Raw genomic sequence first — 23,686 nt, 5'->3', positions numbered from 1 at the left:
GCCCCGGTACAATACCGATATGCCCCCGAAACTTTTCGGCGACCATATGACAACTTCCCATATATAAATCTTTACCTTCGGACCATTCCGGAACTCCTCGTGATGTCCGGGATCTCATCCGGGACTCCTAACAACATTCGGTAATCACATACAAGTCTTCCTAACAACCCTAGCGTCACCGAACCTTAAGTGTGTAGACCCTACGGGTTCGGGAGACATGCAGACATGACCGAGACGACTCTCCGGTCAATAACCAACAGCGGGATCTGGATACCCATGTTGGCTCCCACATGCTCCACGATGATCTCATTGGATGAACCACGATGTCGAGGATTCAATCAATCCGTATACAATTCCCTTTGTCAATCGGTACGTTACTTGTCCGAGACTCGATCGTCGGTATCCCAATACCTTGTTCAGTCTCGTTATCGGCAAGTCACTTTACTCGTACCGTAATGCATGATCCCGTGATCAACCACTTGATCACATTGAGCTCATTATGATGATGCATTACCGAGTGGGCCCAGAGATACCTCTCCGTCATACGGAGTGACAAATCCCAGTCTCGATTCGTGCCAACCCAACAGACACTTTCGGAGATACCTGTAATGTACCTTTATAGTCACCCAGTTACGTTGTGACGTTTGGCACACCCAAGGCACTCCTACGGTATCCGGGAGTTGCACAGTCTCATGGTCTAAGGAAATGATACTTGACATTCAGAAAAGCTACAGCAAACGAACTACACGATCTTTGAGCTAAGCTTAGGATTGGGTCTTGTCCATCACATCATTCTCCTAATGATGTGATCCCGTTATCAATGACATCTAATGTCCATAGTCAGGAAACCATGACTATCCTTTGATCAACGAGCTAGTCAACTAGAGGCTCACTAGGGATGTGTTGTGGTCTACGTATTCACACATGTATTACGATTTCCGGATAACACAAATATAGCATGAACAATAGACAATTATCATGAACAAAGAAATATAATAATAACCATTTTATTATTGCCTCTAGGGCATATTTCCAACATGGAGCAGTGTTAGCTTTACTCAGAGACTTAGGGTCAGAATTTGCTCTCATGGATTTGGGAGAGTTGCAGTTCTTTCTAGGCATTGAGGTAAACAAAATCAGTAATGGTATTCACTTGTCACAAGCAAAATATGCAATAGAGTTGTTGAGCAGAATTGGCATGGCAAATTGCAAACCCTCACCAACACCTTTGTCTAGTTCAGAAACTTTGTCTTTAACAGAAGGAGAACCTTTGACTCGAGAGGACATTACTGGGTACAGAAGCTTGGTTGGTGGTCTTCAGTACTTAACTCTTACCAGACCAGATATCTCTTTTGCAGTTAACAAGGTGTGTCAGTTTCTCCATGCACCTACCACAGCCCATTGGACAGTAGCCAAAAGAATTTTGAGGTACATAAAGAATACTTTTAACCACAGGTCTTACATTTCGACAGTCATCTTCCACACTTGTGAGTGCTTTCGCAGATGTAGACTGGGCTGGTTGTTTGGATGACAACAGGTCTACATGGGGTTTTGCTATATTTTATGGTCCTAACCTAATTTCATGGTGTGCCAAGAAACATGCCACTGTTACCAGGTCAAGTACAGAAGCAGAATATAAAGCATTAGCAAATGCCACATCAGAAGTCATTTGGGTTCAATCTATACTTAAAGAACTTGGAGTACCTCAAGTTCAACTTTCTTGTTTGTGGTGTGATAATCTTGGTGCCACCTATTTGTCTGCTAACCCAGTTTTTCATGTCAGAACCAAACATATTGAGATAAATTTTCATTTTGTGAGAGAACAAGTTACAAATAAACAACTTGATGGTCGGTTTATTCCCTCCAAAGACCAGCTTGCAGATGGCTTTACAAAGGCCTTACCAACCAGAAGCTTTCAAGAATTCAGGCGTGATCTCAACTTGAGGCAGTTGCGATTAAGAGGGATTGTTAAACATTGGATTATACACCCATGCTATGTCACGTACGCATACATGCCACCTCTGGTGCTTGGGTAGTTAGAGGAGATCTCTTTGTTTTATTTCATGTTTATCTCTTGATGTAATCCTCTCTATCCCCAATGTATCTTTCTGGTGATTCCAACAACCTTAATGTATGCCTCCTGCGAGAGCTGGCCTCGCCCATATCAATATATATACACGGGCTCCCATGTTACGGGAGTTGAGACGCTTCTATAAAACCTAACAATTATCAGTTCTCAAAGGAAAAGAGAAGGTAAATTATGTTAGCAGAGAGCAACGGAAGGCGAGATTTACAAGAAATAGCATCAGAGAAGCAGAACATTTTGATTTCATTCATTCCAAGTTCATCGGTAGAAATTTACACTTAGATTCAGACATAGCCCTGAGCATCATGACATAGATATCACCATTGAAAATAAAAACATCCAATGCATGATAGTTAACCATTATCATTGAGGTGTTTACAGGCCAGTTGTGCCGATCATCAATCTTTGGAAGTTGAATTTCCACCTGTTATATTTGCAGTCTAACGTAAAGGGCCCACGACCAATTATCTTTGTATATACTACGTACCTCTGTTTTTAAATATAAGAATTTGAACTGCCAAAACATATTATATTTAGGAACATAGGGTGTATATAAGCAAAAAATGAGCTCACGTCGGATGTTATCCGGTGGTATTGTGTCAAAAAATTAGGATATGATTCCTTTCCTAAAGAACTACTGCCGTTATTTCTTTTGTTCACCACAAAAAGGAAAATATTCCAACGAAAAAAATTATATTTCCTTTTGGACCGATATTTACAGGAATATTACAAGGAATGAAGGAAACCATGAGAAACAAGCCCATGCATATATAGCACACACACGAACAGTAGCCCTTTAGCACGTACGCACGTATCTAGCTAAGCAATACTCCTACCCGACTAAGTTATTTTACCGGAGTCGGGATGTACCGGCAAGAGATCCACCGTTCGTCACTGCTTCTAGATTGGTGTGAGTGGATCCCACGTGATTTTCCTTTTCGCGTCTGTTTCTAGGATACAAGCATATACGAACCGGAATACTGGATGGACCCACATCAGTTCCACGCCGGCCGCTGCTCTCTTCCACATCTCTCTCTCTCTTCCACATCTCTCTCTCTCTCTCTGGTCAACGCCGGCCCCTGCTCTCTCCGTCGTACGGCGGCCGCTGCTCTCTACCTACTACGCCGGCTGGAGTCAGTCTCCCTCCTTGAGTAACCAATCCCCTACCTCGACAAGCCGCCGTGGAAACGGACTCCCCCGCCGGATCTGACGAACAGTCAGGACGTGGTGCAGTGCCTCTGTGTTGCCGCCGGTAGCGGATCCCCGCGCCCCGGTGCCCACCACCGCCTCCCTGGTCCTCACTCTGGACTTTGGAGATCCAACCGGAAATCATGGGATACACCCCAAGTCAACCAGATCCAGTTGTCGCCGACGCGGACGAGGAAGCAGGTCAGGATCCACCGAGGTAAGCACAACTTCCTTAACATCTTTTTTTTTTAGAACATAGACGTCAGGGACGTCCGGCTTTAAATTAATAAAGCCCACAACATAGGCAGCATATGACAACCACATGATCAACACACGGCACCAGACAAAAGACGAGCAGGTCTTGGAAACAGCAACCGGAGAAGAAATAAAGTACGTTACAAGGCACGTCCGGCCTAGCGAAACGAGCATGCAGGCTCGGCTGAAACTACAACCAAAAGGGGCTGCCCATCCCTATGCGACAGCAGACGGCGCGGACGACGGAGCGCAGGACTCGGCGTAAACTAAGCGAAGACGGCAAAGAGCTTGGCGATGAAGATCAGAGTCCTGTTGTCTGCCCAGCGGTGCCCATTGCTGCAAGAAAACGATGCATTTGAAGATAACGTCAGCGGGATGCGAGGGAAATACGCCCTCGATAGTAAACTTGTTACGAATATGCCAGATAGCCCATAACATGGTCGCCGCACACGTCCACATGACCCGACGAGCCGGGCCATGAACCAATGACAAAGAAGACACTAGCGCGGCTCGGGAGCGGGGATCCCAATCCACCCCAGCGGCTTCACGGACCGCGCTCCAAGCAAAGCGCGCCAAAGAGCACCGGAAGAAAGCGTGGTCAGCATCTTCCGGAACCCTACACAAAGCACAAGGGCCGGAGGCGGGGCCGTTGCGCTTAGCAAGGTTGGTAGAGGTAGGAAGGCGATCTTGGCAGAGTTGCCAGAGGAAGACCTTGATCTTGAGAGGGATTTTAGCCTTCCAAAGCCCCATGGCAGCCGAAGGGACCTGGCCGCGGGTAAGCTCTCTGTATAAGGAATTGACAGAGAATTTGCCAGAGCCCGAAAGTCTCCAAGAGACCGTGTCCGCGGAGTCCGACAGGCGAACATCCGCAGAGTTCGACAGGCGAACATCCGCGATCAAATCCCGAAGGCGGTCCCACTCCGCCATTTCCGTCCCCGATAATTCTCTTCTGAAGTTGAGGTAGGGTGGGGAGGAGCTAAGAGCCGAAGCAACCAATTGGTTGGGCTCGACTGCAATGGAGTAGAGTTGGCGAAACTCCGACCATAGGGGTTGTTGGCCAATCCAAAGGTCTAGCCAAAACCGCGTGGAGCGCCCGTTGTTAACCCCAAACTTCGCGCCCCTGGCGAAGAAGGGTTTTAGGGCTTGAATGGAGTTCCAGAAAGGGGACCCACAAGAGGCCGCCTCGAAGAAATTCCCATTCGGGAAGTATTTCGCACGGAGAAGGTCGATCCAGAGGCCAGTCTCACCCTGAGACATCTTCCAGATCCATTTGCACATGAGTGCAATATTCATCAGCTTGGAGTTGATGATCCCAAGGCCCCGCTGGGCTTTAGGTCTGCAAACGGCCTGCCATTTGACCATATGGTATTTCTGTTTGGGTCCCGCTCCTTCCCAAAAGAAACGGGACCACGGGGTATCCAACTTAGTGTGTACCCCATCTGCCAGCAAGAACAAACCCATGGCGAACATAGGTAAGGATGAGAGGCTGGAGTTGGTTAAGATTAGTCTAGCCCCTGAAGACATAAATCTACCTCTCCACGGACACACCCTGCCCGCTACCTTGGAGGTGAGAGGTTCCCAATCGGCGATCGAACATTTCTTCGCCGCGATCGGGAGGCCGAGGTAAGTGAACGGAAACTGGCCAAGTTTGCAGTTAAGCAATGGCTACCCGCTGACTTTCGGCCGCGTCCATCCCTATGGACATCACTTCACACTTGTGGAAGTTGATTTTAAGCCCCGACATGAGTTCAAAACACAACAGAATGGCCTTGACCGTTGCGATACTGTGTGTGTCGGGCTCGAAAAGGAGGAGTGTGTCATCCGCGTATTGCAGGTGTGACACACCCCCCGGGATCAGGTTGTCCACCACATCCGCGTATTAACATCTCTTTCTCTGTACTTCCTGATTTTCGATTTATGCTACATGATTTCAGCTCCCACCCTTGCTTCTTCATCAGATGGACAGCTCCCCATGCTTGTGAATTTGAAATATACTAAATGTTTCAGTTATGGAATCCACCAAAATATTCAACCAATGGAAGGGAAGGTGTCAAATTGAAATTGATGTGAAGATTTGAAGCAGATTGTGTGATATATGTCACATTGTTGTTCCGACATTGAAATAAATATGTAGATATGTGGAACTGCTATGTGATGTGAAATGCAGATTTGTGAAACTAATATCCTTGATGTGAAATGAAATTGTAATTGGAATGGTTTTTCTTAAGAGTGTTTTTTAGTGTAATCTGAACTGAAATAGTTCTTGAAATATAAACTGGTATTTCTTAAGAGTGTAATTTGAAATATAAACAAAAATATATGAAACTACTCGTTTGAAATATATGAAATTGGTGTTTCTTAAGAGTGTAATTTGAAATATGAACATAAATATATGAAATTACTCGTCTAAAATATATGAAACATGTATTTTAGGAGTGTATTTCGAAATCTAAACGAAAATATATGAAATTACTCGTCTGAAATATATGAAACTGGTAGTTTTTAAGGGTGTAGTTAGTTCTTAAGTGTGATATGTACTGAAATAGTTTTTGAAATTAAACTGAATTTTTTGTGACACTTCTGAAATAATAAATTTCACTCTTTTTGAATAAAAAAGAATTTGGAAAAGCTGAAATCACCTTCTAATTTTTTTGAAATGATAATTTCACTCTTTTGAAATACGAAGTGTCAGTCTTTTGTACAAATATGGTAGTGAAATTTGTTTTTTGGAAGGACTGAAATCAGTTTTTGGTGATTGAGATAATTAGTTTCACTCGCAATGAAATATGGCATTGGAATTGGAATAACTGAAATCAGTTTGTAGAAAGTTAAAAATGTTTATGCTACTCTTTTGAAATACTAAGTGTCAGTCTTTTGTACAAACATGGTAGTGAAATTTGTTTTTTGGAAGGACTGAAATCAGTTTTTGGTGACTGAGATAATTAGTTTCACTCGCAATGAAATATGACATTTGGAATTTTAATAACTGAAATAAGTTTGTAAAAGCTTAAAAATCTTTATGCCGCTCTTTGAAATACTAAGTTTTAGTCTTCCGTAAAGATGGTAGTGAAATTTGTTTTTGAAAAAAAATTGAAATCTACCTTTAGGTTCAAATAAACAGTTTCACTCATTGTGAAAAATGACATTGGAATTATTCGAATAAATGAAACCAGTTAGTAAAAATTTAAAATTGCTTATGACACTCTTTTGAAATACCAAGTTTCACTCTTTAGTGAAATGTGTTTTTGAAAGGATTCAAATGTTTTTTAAGAAAACAAATCAGTTCTATGAAAGTTGAAAAATAAATAGTTTCACTCTTTTGGGAAATATGAAACTATATAAATTAGTTTTTTTGAATGTGTGGAATTAGATTAAAAAAGTGAAAATTCTATTTATCAAACTATTGAAATCAGTAATTTGAATGGAATAAGTTTCATTTGAAATTCAAGTATGTGTTTTAAAAGATTTTAAATTAATTTAAAGTGGGAGAGGTTGATCCTTTGAACAAAATAAGCTGACCTTGCTATGTATGTGCTTCTGTACATGTGTGAAGTGTACGTGTCTCAGGCCTGCGTGTAAAGCGAGTGTTCTGGTTGAAATCACGTGCGTGGCCCAGCAGGTCAAATCACACGGGTGGGTCCAAGCTGATGAAATACAGAGGCTTAAATGAAGGAAATAGTGGAATACATAGATACAACTTATGACAACTTTTGAGGTGGCAAGATTTTATTGGTTGGAGAACCACCGGTAGCTACCGGCTCCGGTAAAAAAGACTTTGCGTACTCCTACCATATTCGTATCCACCGTCGATCGCCATGACCGGCGCCGCCGCCACCGAGCTGATGCTTCCGGCCCTGCGCGGCACACTCCTTCTCCTCCTCCGGCGTCCGCGCTCGGCCGGTGATCGGGTCCCACCTCTTCCAGATCGACGACTACAAGCTCGTTCACAGGATGGTCGACGGCCCCATCATGTCCCGCAAGTTCCGCGTCGGCATCCTCGAGTGGCGGGTGGCCTACAGCCCAAACGCCTACGCTCACGGCCGCTTCGTCGGTGCCGGCCTCCACCTCGCCGCCCCGAACCACACCGGCAAGGACCTGTCAGCCATGTGCCAGCTGAGCGTCCTCGACCGCGCGGGGGTGCCGGCTTTCAGCCGCCTCATCGAGCCGCGCAATCAGATCTACAGTTACCGGTTGTGGTGGAGCGCCGAAGCGGACGACTTCGTTAGCAAGGAGGAACTCCTGAAGTGGGTGGAGAACCACGTCGACGACGACCGCCTGCACCTCCGCTGCGACGTCCTTGTCCTCCGGATGCACCGTACCCCGAATCTCACGTCTTGAAAGGGGGGACACTTGAAAGGCTTATGTTTTCGTAGTAGAGTAAATCTTTTTAAGTAGTATAGAGTATAATATTTCCTTTCGCTTTTGTCTTTCATGTTTTCGTCCAGGGCTACGTGTAGGGGTGGACTAACGAGCAGCTCGACTCGTTAAGCTCGTACTCATTAAGCTCGTGCTCGTTAAGGCTCGGCTCGTTAAGCTCGTTAAGATTAACGAGCAGAAAACCCTGCTCGGCTCGACTCGTTTGAAGCTCGTTAAGCTCGTGAGCGCTCGTTAACAAATTATAATATGTTATGATATACATGATGAATGTGTAGGTATGGTTTTCAAGATGAAATATGGTGACTACAAAAAGAAATGAAGTAGTTTGTTGCCTCATATGTCGATTAGATTAAATAGATGGGCTGAGATGCTACAAAAAGTTTGTCACATAAAATAAAAATATGTGTTGTGTTGTTGCTAACGAGCTTAACGAGTGAGCTAACGAGTTTCACGAGTAGCTCGTTAAGCTCGTTAAGCTTAATGAGCTATAATCAATGATTGGTTCCGTTCATTAAGAAGCGAGCTATGAACTTAACGAGCCGAACTATCGAGCGCTCATTAAGCTCACGAGCTACGAGCTTTTGGTCCAGCCCTAGCTACGTGAAAGGCTTATGGTCTAGATATCGCTCCTCTTTTGGAAAAAAAAGGACATGATGTGAGTTTTGCTATTCTGATTATTTCTACTTCCTCCTATCCATATTACTTGTCGCTAAAACATCCGTGCCAACAAAACCCAATATATTAATTAGAAATTATGTTCTTATAATCATCAAAACCAACAGCCACAGTCGGAAGGTTTGGAATACGCGAGAGAGATTTTGGATTTGGGGACAACATACAGAAGTTTTCTTTACGATGCATACAATAACACGGCTTTTCTTCATCTTTCTTTTCCTTTTATTCAGTGGCTACAGAGATCATCTGACAAGCCGAATCATGCATGCGAGACATGGCCAATTTTTCTTAGGAATCAATAACTCCCAAACGCCTGTATTTTAGGATTTGGGACCAAATGTCCTATGGACCATTGGATCAAATCACGAATCTTAAAGCATGTCTGACCAGCCACGTCATTGTTTTTTTTCGTTTGGAAAAACAGCAGGTCGTCCCGAACGTCTCGTCCCTCTAGAACCGCACTACTCCTCACCCACCACCCCACTTACAAGCAAACCACCCACCGCTTTCCCCTCCATGGACGTGCACCGGCCCCGGCGACGCGCCTCCAGACCACCCCCGGCGATGCGGCCCGCACCCCAGCACGGCGACGCGCCTCCAGATCCCGCCTCCCCCGCATCAAGCCCAGCGCCGGCACTGGGGGGCGACGGCCGCGGTGCTCGGTGAGGCAGACCTGCACCAGGGGGCGACGGGCGTGGTGTTCGGCGAGGCGGGCCCAGAGTTGGGGGAGATGGAGGGGGGAGAGAGGAATGGAAGGGGGAGGAGAAGAGGCACCGCGCGAGGCTCCACCGGTGGCCCCCGCTGGATCCTGCTCCTCCGCATCAAGCCCAGCGCCGGCACAGGGGGCGGCGGCCGTGGTGCTCGATGAGGCGGACCTGCACCGGGGCCGGCGGGCGTGGTGTTCGGCGAGGAGGGCCCAAAGCTGGGGGAGATGGAGGAGGGAGAGAGGAATGGAGGGGGAGGAGAAGAAGCACCATGCGAGGCTCCACCGGCGTCCCCCGCCGTGTCGCCCCACGTCTTCTGTCACTTTCATCTCCGGCAAGGCGAGCTTAGGGGAGGCGAGGCGGACCGGGACAGGGGGCAGCGCTGACCGGGTGACGGCGCTCCACTCAAAGGCTCGGAAGGGTTGCGCCAGAGACAGGGCTTCGGCCACGACGCCCGTGCTCGCCTCCTGGACATCGCCAGGCCCCTTGGTCCCCTTCGATTCGATCCTGCGTGCCGCCGTACACCATCGTTGCTATCGATGAGCATCCCCAATCCATCATTCAGTGACATATTGTTGTGATTCTTCTTATCTCTGTATGTTGCCGTTGTGTATGCGTAATGAACAGAGCCATTTTTAACAGAGTGTTGATATATATGCGTCATTGATTTGGGCAGCATGTTGAGAGAAAAATAATTCTAAGTTGTTATCAGAAAAGTTGCCATGGCAATTTTGTAGAGTGGAAAATAATTCTGAGTTGTTATCAGAAAGTTGACATGGCAATTTTTGTAGAGTGAAATAAAATTCTAAGGTTTTATTAGAAAGTTGCCATGGCAAATTGTAGAGAGAAAATAATTCTAAGTTAGTTATCAGAAAAGTTGCCACGACAACTTAAGATGCTAAAAACATGGCAAAGTTATAGTACATGACAAAGTTGCCATGGCACTTAAGATGTTCAAAAACATGGCAAACTTGCCATTGCAAGCTTAACTATGTGCAAAAACATGGCAAACTTCTTTTAATTAGGTTTGTTCAAAAACATGGCAAACATGGAAAACTTATTTAATTAACATGTTCAAAAACATGCAAACTTGCCATGGCAAATTTATAGATGTTCAAAAACATGTCACTTGCCATGGCAACTTAAGATGTTCAAAAACATGGCAAACTTGCCATGTCATTTTAAAATGCTCAAAACCATTTGCAAACTTGCCACGACAAACTAAAGATGTGCAAAAACATGGCAAATATACTATTTATACCACGACAAATTGTTCATGAATTATTTAATTTTCCACATGCCCATGGATATTTCATGGGACCATGGTAAATTTAGTTTATCAATCATGGCAACTATAGTATATGCATCATGGCAATTTTTAGTGTATCAACCATGACCATTTTTATTTTAAAATTAAGTCTATGCATCATGGCATTTCTTGCTTTCTGGACCACGGCAAATTTAGTTAATGGCCCATGGCAACTATTTATCTATGCACCACGACAAATTTAGGGCATGTACCATGGCATTTTTTTCATTTTAAAATTGGCCATGACAAATTTCCTTTTTAGACCACGACAAATTTAGACCCATGGGAACCATAGTCTACTCATCATGGCAAATTTTATGTATGCACCATGACATTTTAAAAAAATGACCATGGCAAATTTGCTTTCTAGACCACGACAAATTTAGGCCCATGGCAACTATAGTCTATGCATCATGGAAAATTTAGAGCATGCACGATGGCAATTTAACTTTTTTGAATTAGTCTATGTATCATGGCAAATTTTGTTTTTTGGACCATGACAAATTTAGCTAACGGCCCATGACAACTATGATCTACGCATCATGGCAAATTTCTTTTAATTAAGTTTGTTCAAAAACATGTCAAACTTTTTAAATTAAGATGTTCACAAACATGACAAACTTGCCATGGCAACTAAAGATGCTCAAAAACATGGCAAACTTGTCATGGCAACTTAAGACGCTCAAAAACATGGCAAACTTCTTTTAATTAAGTTTGTTAAAAAACATGGTAAACTTGCCATGGCAACTTAAGACGCTCAAAAACATGGCAAACTTCTTTTAGTTAAGTTTGTTAAAAAAACATGGTAAACTTGCCATGGCAACTTAAGACGCTCAAAAACATGGCAAACTTCTTTTAGTTAAGTTTGTTAAGAAAAACATGGTAAACTTGCCATGGCAACTAAAGATGTTCGAAAACATGGCAAACTTGCCATGGCAACTAAAATCAGTATTTTTTATAGATGTGTTTTTTCCATGGCAACTAAATGCATTTTTTGCCTTGGTTCCGAAGAATGTTTGCCATGGCCATTACATATTAGTTTGAGAAGACGACAAGTTTTGTTCTTTCCAATTTGTTTTTCCACGGAAAAATGTTTTGATCCTCTAAAATTCGTCTTGTCATGGCGATTACATGTACGATATCATTACAAGTTAAGATGCTTTCTCCATTTTTTAAAAAAAATCTATGTGTTTAGAGAAACATTTTTTTTCACGATATCTAATTTTTCATATGTTGCCATGATGGCAACTTCGTAGTGTAAACTTCATTTCTTTTCCCATGTTGTATCCATATATATGCAAACTTCATGGCAACTTTTCGTAGTGTAGACTTCGTAGTGATGTCAACTTGATGTGGTAGTGCCATTGTCATATCTTATTTGAAGAACGTTACCATGGTTACTTAAGATGTTTATTTGCCATGGCAAATTTCTTGTTTTCGAACATGGCAATTTTTATGTTACACCCATGGCAATTTTAGATCTTTTTCCATATCCAAATAATCATTTTAAACCATTACAAAGTTATTTCCTGCTACCATGGCATTTTTATTGTCTGAAACATGGCATTTTTTACCTTTGTTAACCATGGCAAACTGATTTGTTAATGTCTTTTTGTTAATGAAAGTGGATCAGCAATCAGAGCATTTTTACACTAAATTTTTTTTGGTTTTGAAGGCAAGGAGTTCATCTTTCTTCTTCATTTTTTATTGTTTTTGTTTTTTGTTTTACTTTTACTGATTTTTGGGGCTTTCTATTCACACCTAAGAAGAGGCCCAGCAAAATGGGCTATTGGGGCCTTTTTCAGATCGTGCTGATGGGGATAGTGTTGGGGAACGTAGCAGAATTTTAAAATTTTCTACGCATCACCAAGATCAATCTATGGAGTCATCTAGAAACGAGGGAGAGGGGAGTGCATCTACATATCCTTGTAGATCGCGCGCGGAAGCGTTCAAGAGAACGGGGTTGATGGAGTCGTACTCGTCGTGATCCAAATCACCGATGACCTAGTGCCGAACGGACGGCACCTCCGCGTTCAACACATGTACGAATGGGAAGACATCTCCTCCAACTTGATCCAGCAAGGGGGAAGGAGAGGTTGATGAAGATCCAGCAGCACGACGGCGTGGTGGTGGAAGCAACGGTAATCTCAGCAGGGCTTCGCCAAGCTCAGGGAGAGGAAGGAGTGTCACGGGAGGGAGAGGGAGGCGCCAGGGGCTAGGGTGCGGCTGCCCTCCCTCCCCCACTATATATAGGACCCCTCGGGGGGGCGGCCCTAGGAGATGCAATCTCCAAGGGGGCGGCGGCCAAGGGGGGTGGAGTGCCCCCCAAGCCAAGTGGGGCGCCCCCACCCCTAGGGTTTCCAACCCTAGGCGCAGGGGAGGCCCATGGGGGGGGCGCACCAGCCCACTAGGGGCTGGTTCCCCTCCCACTTCAGCCCATGGGGCCCTCCGGGATAGGTGGCCCCACCCGGTGGACCCCCGGGACCCTTCCGGTGGTCCCGGTACAATACCGATTACCCCCGAAACTTTCCCGATGGCCGAAACTTGACTTCCTATATATAAATCTTCACCTCCGGACCATTCCGGAACTCCTCGTGACGTCCGGGCTCTCATCCGGGACTCCGAACAACTTTCGGGTTACCGTATACTAATACCTCAACAACCCTAGCGTCACCGAACCTTAAGTGTGTAGACCCTACGGGTTCGGGAGACACGCAGACATGACCGACACGACTCTCCGGTCAATAACCAACAACGGGATCTGGATACCCATGTTGGTTCCCACATGCTCCTCGATGATCTCATTGGATGAACCACGATGTCGAGGATTCAATCAATACCGTATACAATTCCCTTTGTCAATCGATACGTTATTTGCCCGAGACTCGATCATCGGTATCCCAATACCTCGTTCAATCTCGTTACCGGCAAGTCACTTTACTCGTACCGTAATGCATGATCCCGTGATCAACCACTTGGTCACATTGAGCTCATTATGATGATGCATTACCGAGTGGGCCCAGAGATACCTCTCCGTCATACGGAGTGACAAATCCTAGTCTCGATTCATGCCAACCCAACAGACACTTTCGGAGATACCCGTAGTGTACCTTTATAGTCACCCAGTTTCGTTGTGACGTTTGGCACACCCAAAGCACTCCTACGGTATCCGGGAGTTGCACAATCTCATGGTCTAAGGAAATGATACTTGACATTCGGAAAAGCTATAGCAAACGAACTACACGATCTTTGAGCTATGCTTAGGATTGGGTCTTGTCCATCACATCATTCTCCTAATGATATGATCCTGTTATCAATGACATCCAAGGCTGTCAGAATCGCGATCCTGTTATACGATTGTACGACTTTACGATCCAAACTACCCCTACGATTCTATGATTTTAGTTCATAGAATATACGTTTATACGATCCTGATAGTGAAGATTCTATGATTTGCGATCCTACCATCGGAGCTCTGATCCGATTCAAGATCACGATTCTGACAACCTTGATGACATCCAATGTCCATAGTCAGAAAACCATGACTATCTCTTGATCAACGAGCTAGTCAACTAGAGGCTCACTAGGGACGTGTTGTGGTCTATGTATTCACACATGTATTACGATTTCCGGATGGCACAATTATAGCATGAACAATAGACTATTATCATGAACAAAGAAATATAATAATAATCATTTTATTATTGCCTCTAGGGCATATTTCCAACAGTCTACCACTTGCACTAGAGTCAATAGTCTAGTTACATTGTGATGAATCGAACACCCATGCAGTTCTGGTGTTGATCATGTTTTGCTCTAGGTAGAGGTTTAGTCAACGGATCTGCCACATTCAGGTCCGTATGTACTTTACAAATATCTATGTCTCCATTTTGAACACTTTCACGAATGGAGTTGAAGTGATGCTTGATATGCCTGGTCTTCCTGTGAAACCTGGGCTCCTTGGCAAGGGCAATAGCTCCAGTGTTGTCACAGAAGAGAGTCATCATGTCCGACGCATTGGGTATGACTCCTAGGTCGGTAATGAACTCCTTCACCCAAATTGCCTCTTGTGTTGCCTCCGAGGCTGCCATGTACTCCGCTTCACATGTAGATCCCGCCACAACGCTTTGCTTGCAACTGCACCAGCTTACTGCCCCACCATTCAAAATATACACGTATCCGGTTTGTGACTTAGGGTCATCCAGATCTGTGTCGAAGCTAGCATCGACGTAACCCTTTACAACGAGCTCTTCGTCACCTCCATAAACGAGAAACATTTCCTTAGTCCTTTTCAGGTACTTCAGGATATTCTTGACCGTTGTCCAGTGTTCCATGCCGGGATTACTTTGGTACCTTCCTACCAAACTTACGGCAAGGTTTACATCAGGTCTGGTACACAGCATAGCATACATGATAGACCCTATGGCCGAGGCATAGGGGATGACACTCATCTTTTCTCTATCTTCTGCCGTGGTCGGGCATTGAGCCGTACTCAATCTCGTCCCTTGCAATACAGGCACGAACCCCTTCTTTGACTGATCCATTTTGAACTTCTTCAATATCTTGTCAAGGTACGTGCTCTGTGAAAGACCAATGAGGTGTCTCGATCTATCTCTATAGATCTTGATGCCTAATATATAAGCAGCTTCTCCAAGGTCCTTCATTGAAAAACACTTGTTCAAGTAGGCATTTATGCTTTCCAAGAATTCTATATCATTTCCCATCAACAGTATGTCATCCACATACAATATGAGAAATGCTACAGAGCTCCCACTTACTTTCTTGTAAATGCAGGCTTCTCCATAAGTCTGCATAAACCCAAACGCTTTAATCATCTCATCAAAACAAATGTTCCAACTCCGAGATGCTTGCACCAGCCCATAAATCGAGCATTGGAGCTTGCACACCCTGTCAGCATTCTTAGGATCGACAAAACCTTCCTGCTGCATCATATACAATTCTTCCTTAAGGAAACCATTAAGGAATGCCGTTTTGACGTCCATTTGCCATATCTCATAATCATAGAATGCGACAATTGCTAACATGATTCGGACGAACTTCAGCTTCGCTACGGGTGAGAAAGTCTCATCGTAGTCAACCCCTTGAACTTGTCGATAACCCTTAGCGACAAGCCGAGCTTTATAGATGGTCACATTACCATCCGAGTCTGCCTTCTTCTTAAAGATCCATTTATTTTCTATGGCTCGCCGATTATCGGGCAAGTCAGTCAAAGTCCATACTTCATTTTCATACATGGATTCTATCTCGGATTTCATGGCTTTCAGCCATTTGTCGGAATCTGGGCCCGCCATCGCTTCTTCATAGTTCGAAGGTTCACCGTTGTCTAACAACATGATTTTCCAAGACAGGGTTGCCGTACCACTCTGGTGCGGAACGTGTCCTTGTGGACCTACGAAGTTCAGTAGCAACTTGATCTGAAGTTTCATGATCATCATCATTAACTTCCTCTCTAGTCGGTGCAGGCACCTCAGGAACAATTTCCTGAGCTGCGCCACTCCCCGGTTCAAGAGGTAATACTTCATCAAGTTCTACTTTCCTCCCACTTATTTCTTTCGAGAGAAACTCTTTCTCTAGAAAGGATCCATTCTTGGCAACAAAGATCTTGCCTTCGGATCTGAGGTAGAAGGTATACCCAATAGTTTCTTTAGGGTATCCTATGAAGACGCATTTTTCCGATTTGGGTTCGAGCTTTTCAGGTTGAAGTTTCTTGACATAAGCATCGCATCCCCAAACTTTTAGAAACGGCAGCTTAGGTTTCTTCCCAAACCATAATTCATACGGTGTCGTCTCAACGGATTTCGACGAAGCCCTATTTAAAGTGAATGCGACAGTCTCTAAAGTATAGCCCCAAAATGACAGCAGTAAATCGGTAAGAGACATCATGGATCGCACCATATCCAATAGAGTGCGATTACAACATCACTGTTGGGGAACGTAGCAGAATTTTAAAATTTTCTATGCATCACCAAGATCAATCTATGGAGTCATCTAGCAACAAGGGAGAGGGAAGTGCATCTACATACCCTTGTAGATCGCGCGCAGAAGCGTTCAAGAGAACGGGGTTGATGGAGTCGTACTCGTCGTGATCCAAATCACCGATGACCTAGTGCCGAACGGACGGCACCTCCGCGTTCAACACACGTACGGTTGGGAAGACGTCTCCTCCAACTTGATCCAGCAAGGGGGAAGGAGAGGTTGATGAAGACCAGCAGCACGACGGCGTGGTGGTGGAAGCAACGGTGATCTCAGCAGGGCTTCGCCAAGCTCAGGGAGGGGGAGGAGTGTCACGGGAAGGAGAGGGAGGCGCCAGGGGCTAGGGTGCAGCTGCCCTCCCTCCCCCCACTATATATAGGACCCCTAGGGGGCGCCGGCCCTAGGAGATGCAATCTCCAAGGGGGGCGGCGGCCAAGGAGGGTGGAGTGCCCCCCAAGCCAACTGGGGCGCCCCCACCCCTAGGGTTTCCAACCCTAGGCGCAGGGGAGGCCTATGGGGGGGGCGCACCAGCCCACTAGGGGCTAGTTCCCCTCCCACTTCAGCCCATGGGGCCCTCCAGGATAGGTGGCCCTGTTGAGGAACGTAGCAGAAATTCAAAAATTTTCCTACGTAACACCATGATCTATCTATGGAGAGACCAGCAACGAGTAGAAAGGGGAGTGCATCTACATACCCTTGTAGATCGCTAAGCGGAAGCGTTCAAGTGAACGGGGTTGATGGAGTCGTACTCGTCGTGATTCAGATCACCGATGATCAAGTGCCGAACGGACGGCACCTCCGCGTTCAACACACGTACAGCCCGGTGACGTCTCCCACGCCTTGATCCAGCAAGGAGAGAGGGAGAGGTTGAGGAAGACTCCATCCAATAGCAGCACAACGGCGTGGTGGTGATGGAGGAGCGTGGCAATCCCGCAGGGCTTCGCCAAGCACCATGGGAGAAGAGGAGGAGGGAGAGGGGCAGGGCTGCACCAACGAGAGATCAAATCGCGTGTTATGGGCAGCCCCTAGGCCTCATATATATAGGGGAAGGGGAGGGCTGCGCCCCCTTTAGGGTTTCCCACCCCCTAGGGGCGGCGGCCAGCCTCCAGATGGCATCTGGTGCGGCAGCCAAGAGGAGGGGGAGGAGTCCATCCTCCCCAAGGCACCTCGGAGGTGCCTTCCCCCTTGAGGACTCTTCCCTCTAGGGTTCCCTAGGCGCATGGGCCTCTTGGGGCTGGTGCCCTTGGCCCATGTAGGCCAAGGCGCACCCCCCACAGCCCATGTGGCCCCCCGGGGCAGGTGGCCCCACCCGGTGGGCCCCCGGGACCCTTCCGGTGGTCCCGGTACAATACCGATGACCCCGAAACTTGTCCCGATGGCCGAAACAGGACTTCCTATATATAAATCTTTACCTCCGGACCATTCCGGAACTCCTCGTGACGTCCGGGATCTCATCCGGGACTCCAAACAACATTCGGTAACCACATACAAGCTTCCTTTATAACCCTCGCGTCATCGAACCTTAAGTGTGTAGACCCTACGGGTTCGGGAGACATGCAGACATGACCGAGACGTTCTCCGGTCAATAACCAACAGCGGGATCTGGATACCCATGTTGGCTCCCACATGTTCCATGATGATCTCATCGGATGAACCACGATGTCAAGGACTCAATCGATCCCGTATTCAATTCCCTTTGTCTAGCGGTATTTTACTTGCCCGAGATTCGATCGTCGGTATCCAATACCTTGTTCAATCTCGTTACCGGCAAGTCACTTTACTCGTTCCGTAACACATCATCCCGTGATCAACTCCTTGGTCACATTGCGCATATGATGATGTCCTACCGAGTGGGCCAGAGATACCTCTCCGTTTACACGGAGTGACAAATCCCAGTCTCGATCCGCATAAAACAATAGATACTTTCGGAGATACCTGTAGTGTACCTTTATAGTCACCCAGTTACGTTGTGACGTTTGATACACCCAAGGCACTCCTACGGTATCCAGGAGTTACACGATCTCATGGTCAAAGGAAGAGATACTTGACATTGGCAAAACTCTAGCAAACGAACTACGCGATCTTTGTGCTAAGCTTAGGATTGGGTCTTGTCCATCACATCATTCTCCTAATGATGTGATCCTGTTATCAACGACATCCAATGTCCATAGCCAGGAAACCATGACTATCTGTTGATCACAACGAGCTAGTCAACTAGAGGCTCACTAGGGACATATTGTGGTCTATGTATTCACACGTGTATTACGATTTCCGGATAATACAGTTATAGCATGAATAAAAGACTATTATCATGAACAAAGAAATATAATAACTTATTTATTATTGCCTCTAGGGCATATTTCCAACAGTCTCCCACTTGCACTAGAGTCAATAATCTAGTTCACATCGCCATGTGATTAACACTCACAGGTCACATCGCCATGTGACTAATACCCAAGAGTTTACTAGAGTCAGTAGTCTAGTTCACATCACTATGTGATTAACACTCAATGAGTTTTATGTTTGATCATGTTGCTTGTGAGAGAGGTTTTAGTCAACGGGTCTGAACCTTTTAGATCCGTGTGTGCTTTACAAATCTCTATGTCATCTCCTAGATGCAGCTACCACGCTCTATTTGGAGCTATTCCAAATAACTGTTCTACTTGGAGCTATTCTAAATTATTGCTCCATTATATGTATCCGGTCTCTCTACTCAGAGCTATCCGGATAGGTGTCAAGCTTGCATCGTCGTAACCTTTACGATGAACTCTTTTACCACCTCCATAATCGAGAAAATTCCTTAGTCCACTAGTTACTAAGGATAACTTTGACCGCTGTCCTGTGAGCCATTCTTGGATCACTCTTGTACCCCTTGACTGACTCATGGCAAGGCACACTTCAGGTGCGGTACACAGCATAGCATACTGAAGAGCCTACGTCTTAAGCATAGGGGACGACCTTCGTCCTTTCTCTCTATTCTGCCGTGGTCGAGCTTTAAGTCTTAACTTCGTACCTTACAACTCAGGCAAGAACTCCTTCTTTGACTGGTCCATCTTGAACACCTTCAAGATCATGTCAAGGTATGTGCTCATTTGAAAGTATTATTAAGCATTTTGATCTATCCTTATAGATCTTGATGCTTAATGTTCAAGTAGCTTAATCCAGGCTTTCCATTGAAAAACACTTTCAAAATAACCCTATATGCTTTCTAGAAATTCTACGTCATTTCTGATCAACAATATGTCAACAACATATACTCATCAGAAATTCTATAGTGCTCCCACTCACTTCTTTGGAAATACAAGTTTCTCATAAACTTTGTACAAACCCAAAATCTTTGATCATCTCATCAAAGTGTACATTCCAACTCCGAGATGCTTACTCCAGTCCTTAGAAGGATCGCTGGAGCTAGCATACCTTTTAGCATCCTTAGGATCGACAAAACTTTTGATTGTATTGCATACAACCTTTCCTTACGAAAACTAGTAAGGAAACTTGTCTTGACATCCATCTGCCAGATTTCATAAATGCAGCTAATGCTAACATGGTTCTGACGGACTTAAGCATCGCTACGGATGAGAAAATCTCATCGTAGTCAACTCCTTGAACTTGTCGGAAAACATCTTAACGACAAGTCGAGCTTTCTTAATGGTGACATTTACCATCATTGTCCGTATTCCTTTTGAAATCCATCTGTACTCATTAGCCTTTACGACCATCGAGCCGTTCTGCCAAAGTCTACACTTTGTTTTCATACATGGATCCTCTCTCGGATTTATGGCCTCAAGCCATTTATCGGAATCCGGGCCCACCATCGCTTCTCCATAGCTCGTAGGTTCATTGTTGTCTAGCAACATGACCTTCAAGACAGGATTACGTACCACTCTGAAGTAGTACGCATCCTTGTCATCCTATGAGGTTTGGGAGTGACTTGATCCGAAGTTTCATGATCAATATCATAAGCTTCCACTTCAATTGGTGTAGGTGCCACAGGAACAACTCCTTGTGCCCTGTCACACACTAGTTGAAGAGACGGTTCAATAACCTCATCAAGTCTCCACCATCCTCCCACTCAATTCTTTCGAGAGAAACTTTTCCTCGAGAAAGGACCCGATTCTAGAAACAATCCATATTGCTTTCGGATCTGAATTAGGAGGTATACCCAACTATTTTGGGTTTCCTATGAAGATGCATTTTATCCGCTTTGGGTTCGAGCTTATCAACCTGAAACTTTTTCATATAAGCGTCGCAGCCCCAAACTTTTAAGAAACAACAACTTAGGTTTCTCTAAACCATAATTCATACGGTGTCATCTCATCGGAATTACGTGGTGCCCTATTTAAAGTGAATGTGGTTGTCTCTAATGCCTAACCCATGAACGATAGTGGTAATTCGATAAGAGACATCATGGTACGCACCATATCCAATAGGGTGCAACTATGATGTTCGGACACACCATCACACTATGGTGTTCCAGGCGGTATTAATTGTGAAACATTTTCCACAATGTCTTAATTGTGTGCCAAAACTCGTAACTCAGGTATTCATCTCTATGATCGTATCATAGACATTTTATCCTCTTGTCAGAATGATCTTCTACTTCACTCTGAAATTACTTGAACCATTCAATAATTCAGACTTGTGTTTCATCAAGTAAATATTCTAAACATCTACTCGAATCATCTGTGAAGTAAGATCATAACGATATTCACTTCATGCCTCAGCACTCATTGGATTGGACACATCAAAATGTGTTACTTCCAACAAGTTGCTATCTTGTTCCATCTTACTGAAAAACGAGGCTTTTCAGTCATCTTGCCCATGTGGTATGATTTGCATATCTCAAGTGATTCAAAATCAAGTGAGTCCGAACGATCCATTTGCATGGAGTTTCTTCATGCATATACACCAATAGACATGGTTCGCATGTCTCAAACTTTTCAAAAACGAGTGAGTTCAAAGATCCATCAACATGGAGCTTCTTCATGCGTTTTACACCAATAGACATGGTTCGCATGTCTCAAACTTTTCTAAAACGAGTGAGTCCAAAGATCCATCAACATGGAGCTTCTTCATGCGTTTTATACCATTATGACTTACATGGCAGTGCCACAAGTAAGTGGTACTATCATTACTATCTTATATCTTTTGGCATGAAAATGTGTATCACTACGACCGAGATTCAATAAACCATTCCTTTAGGTGCAAGAGCACTCATTCAGGTTTAATACTAATCTTGATGGTAGAGGGAGCGTGCGATGTTAGATCACATCAAACTTGGAAACACTTCCAGCACATATCGTCAGCTCACCTTTAGCCAGTCTCCGTTTTATTCCGTAGCTTTTATTTCGAGTTACTAACACTTAGCAACCGAACCGGTATCTAATACCCTGGTGCTACTAGGAGTACTAGTAAAGTACACATTAACATAATGTATATCCAATATACTTCTATCGACCTTGCCAGCCTTCTCATCTACCAAGTATCTAGGGTAATGCTGCTCAAGTGGTTGTTCCCCTTATTATAGAAGCACTTAGTCTCGGGTTTGGGTTCAACCTTGGGTTTCTTCACTTGAGCAGCAGCTGAATTGCCGTTTCATGAAGTATCCCTTTGTTCCCTTGCCCTTCTTGAAACTAGTGGTTTCACCAACCATCAACAATTGATGCTCCTTCTTGATTTCTACTTACGCGGTGTCAAACATCGCGAATACCTCAAGGATCATCATATCCATCCCTGATATGTTATAGTTCATCACAGAGCTCTAGCAGCTTGGTGGTAATGACTTCGGAGAAACTATCACTATTTCATCTGGAAGATCAACTCCCACTTGATTCAAGTGATTGTTGTACTCAGACAATCTGAGCACAAGCTCAACAATTGATCTTCTCTCCTTAGTTTGCAGGCTAAGAAAATCGTCGGAGGTCTCAAACCTCTTGACATGGGCACGAGCCTGAAATCCTAATTTCAGCCCTCGAAACATCTCATATGTTCCGCGACGTTTCGAAAACGTCTTTGGTGCCTCTACTTAAACCATTTAACTGAACTATCACGTAGTTATCAAAACGTGTATGTCCGATGTTCGCAACATCGACAAACGACGTTGGGGTTCAGCACACTAAGCGGTGCATTAAGGACATAAGCTTTCTACTGTCCGCATAATTGCTACTATCAACTTTCAACTATATTTTCTCTAGGAACATATCTAAAACAGTAGAACTATAGCGCGAGCTACGACATAATTTGCAAAGGGTCTTTTGACTATGTTCAGGATAATTAAGTTCATCTTATGAACTCCCACTCAGATAGACATCCCTCTAGTCATCTAAGTGATTACATGATCCGAGTCAACTAGCCCGTGTCCGATCATCACGTGAGACGGACTAGTTATCATCGGTGAACATCTTCATGTTGATCGTATCTACTATACGACTCATGCTCGACCTTTCGGTCTCCGTGTTCCGAGGCCATGTCTGCACATGCTAGGCTCGTCAAGTTAACCCTAAGTGTTTTCGCTGTGTAAAACTGTCTTACACCCGTTGTATGTGAACGTAAGAATCCATCACACCCGATCATCACGTGGTGCTTAGAAGCGACAAACTGTAGCAACGGTGCACAGTTAGGGGAGAACACTTCTTGAAATTTTGTAAGGGATCATCTTATTTACTACCGTCGTCCTAAGTAAACAAGATGCATAAACATGATAAACATCACATACAATCAAATAGAGTAGTGACATGATATGGCCAATATCATATAGCTCCTTTGATCTTCATCTTCGGGGCTCCATGATCATCATCGTCACCGGCATGACACCATGATCTCCATCATCATGATCTCCATCATCGTGTCTTCATGAAGTTGTCACGCCAACGACTACTTCTACTTCTATGGCTAACGCGTTTAGCAATAAAGTAAAGTAAGTTACATGGCGTTCTTCAATGACACGCAGGTCATACAAAAAATAAAGACAACTCCTATGGCTCCTGCCGGTTGTCATACTCATCGACATGCAAGTCGTGAATCCTATTACAAGAACATGATCAATCTCATACATCACATATCATTCATCACATTCTTCTTGGCCATATCACATCACAT

This window comes from Triticum aestivum, chromosome 5A, assembly GCF_018294505.1.
Source record: "Triticum aestivum cultivar Chinese Spring chromosome 5A, IWGSC CS RefSeq v2.1, whole genome shotgun sequence".
Taxonomy (NCBI): Eukaryota; Viridiplantae; Streptophyta; class Magnoliopsida; order Poales; family Poaceae; genus Triticum; species Triticum aestivum.
The sequence above is the reverse complement of the archived record's forward strand: the minus strand, read 5'-3'. Positions refer to the sequence as shown.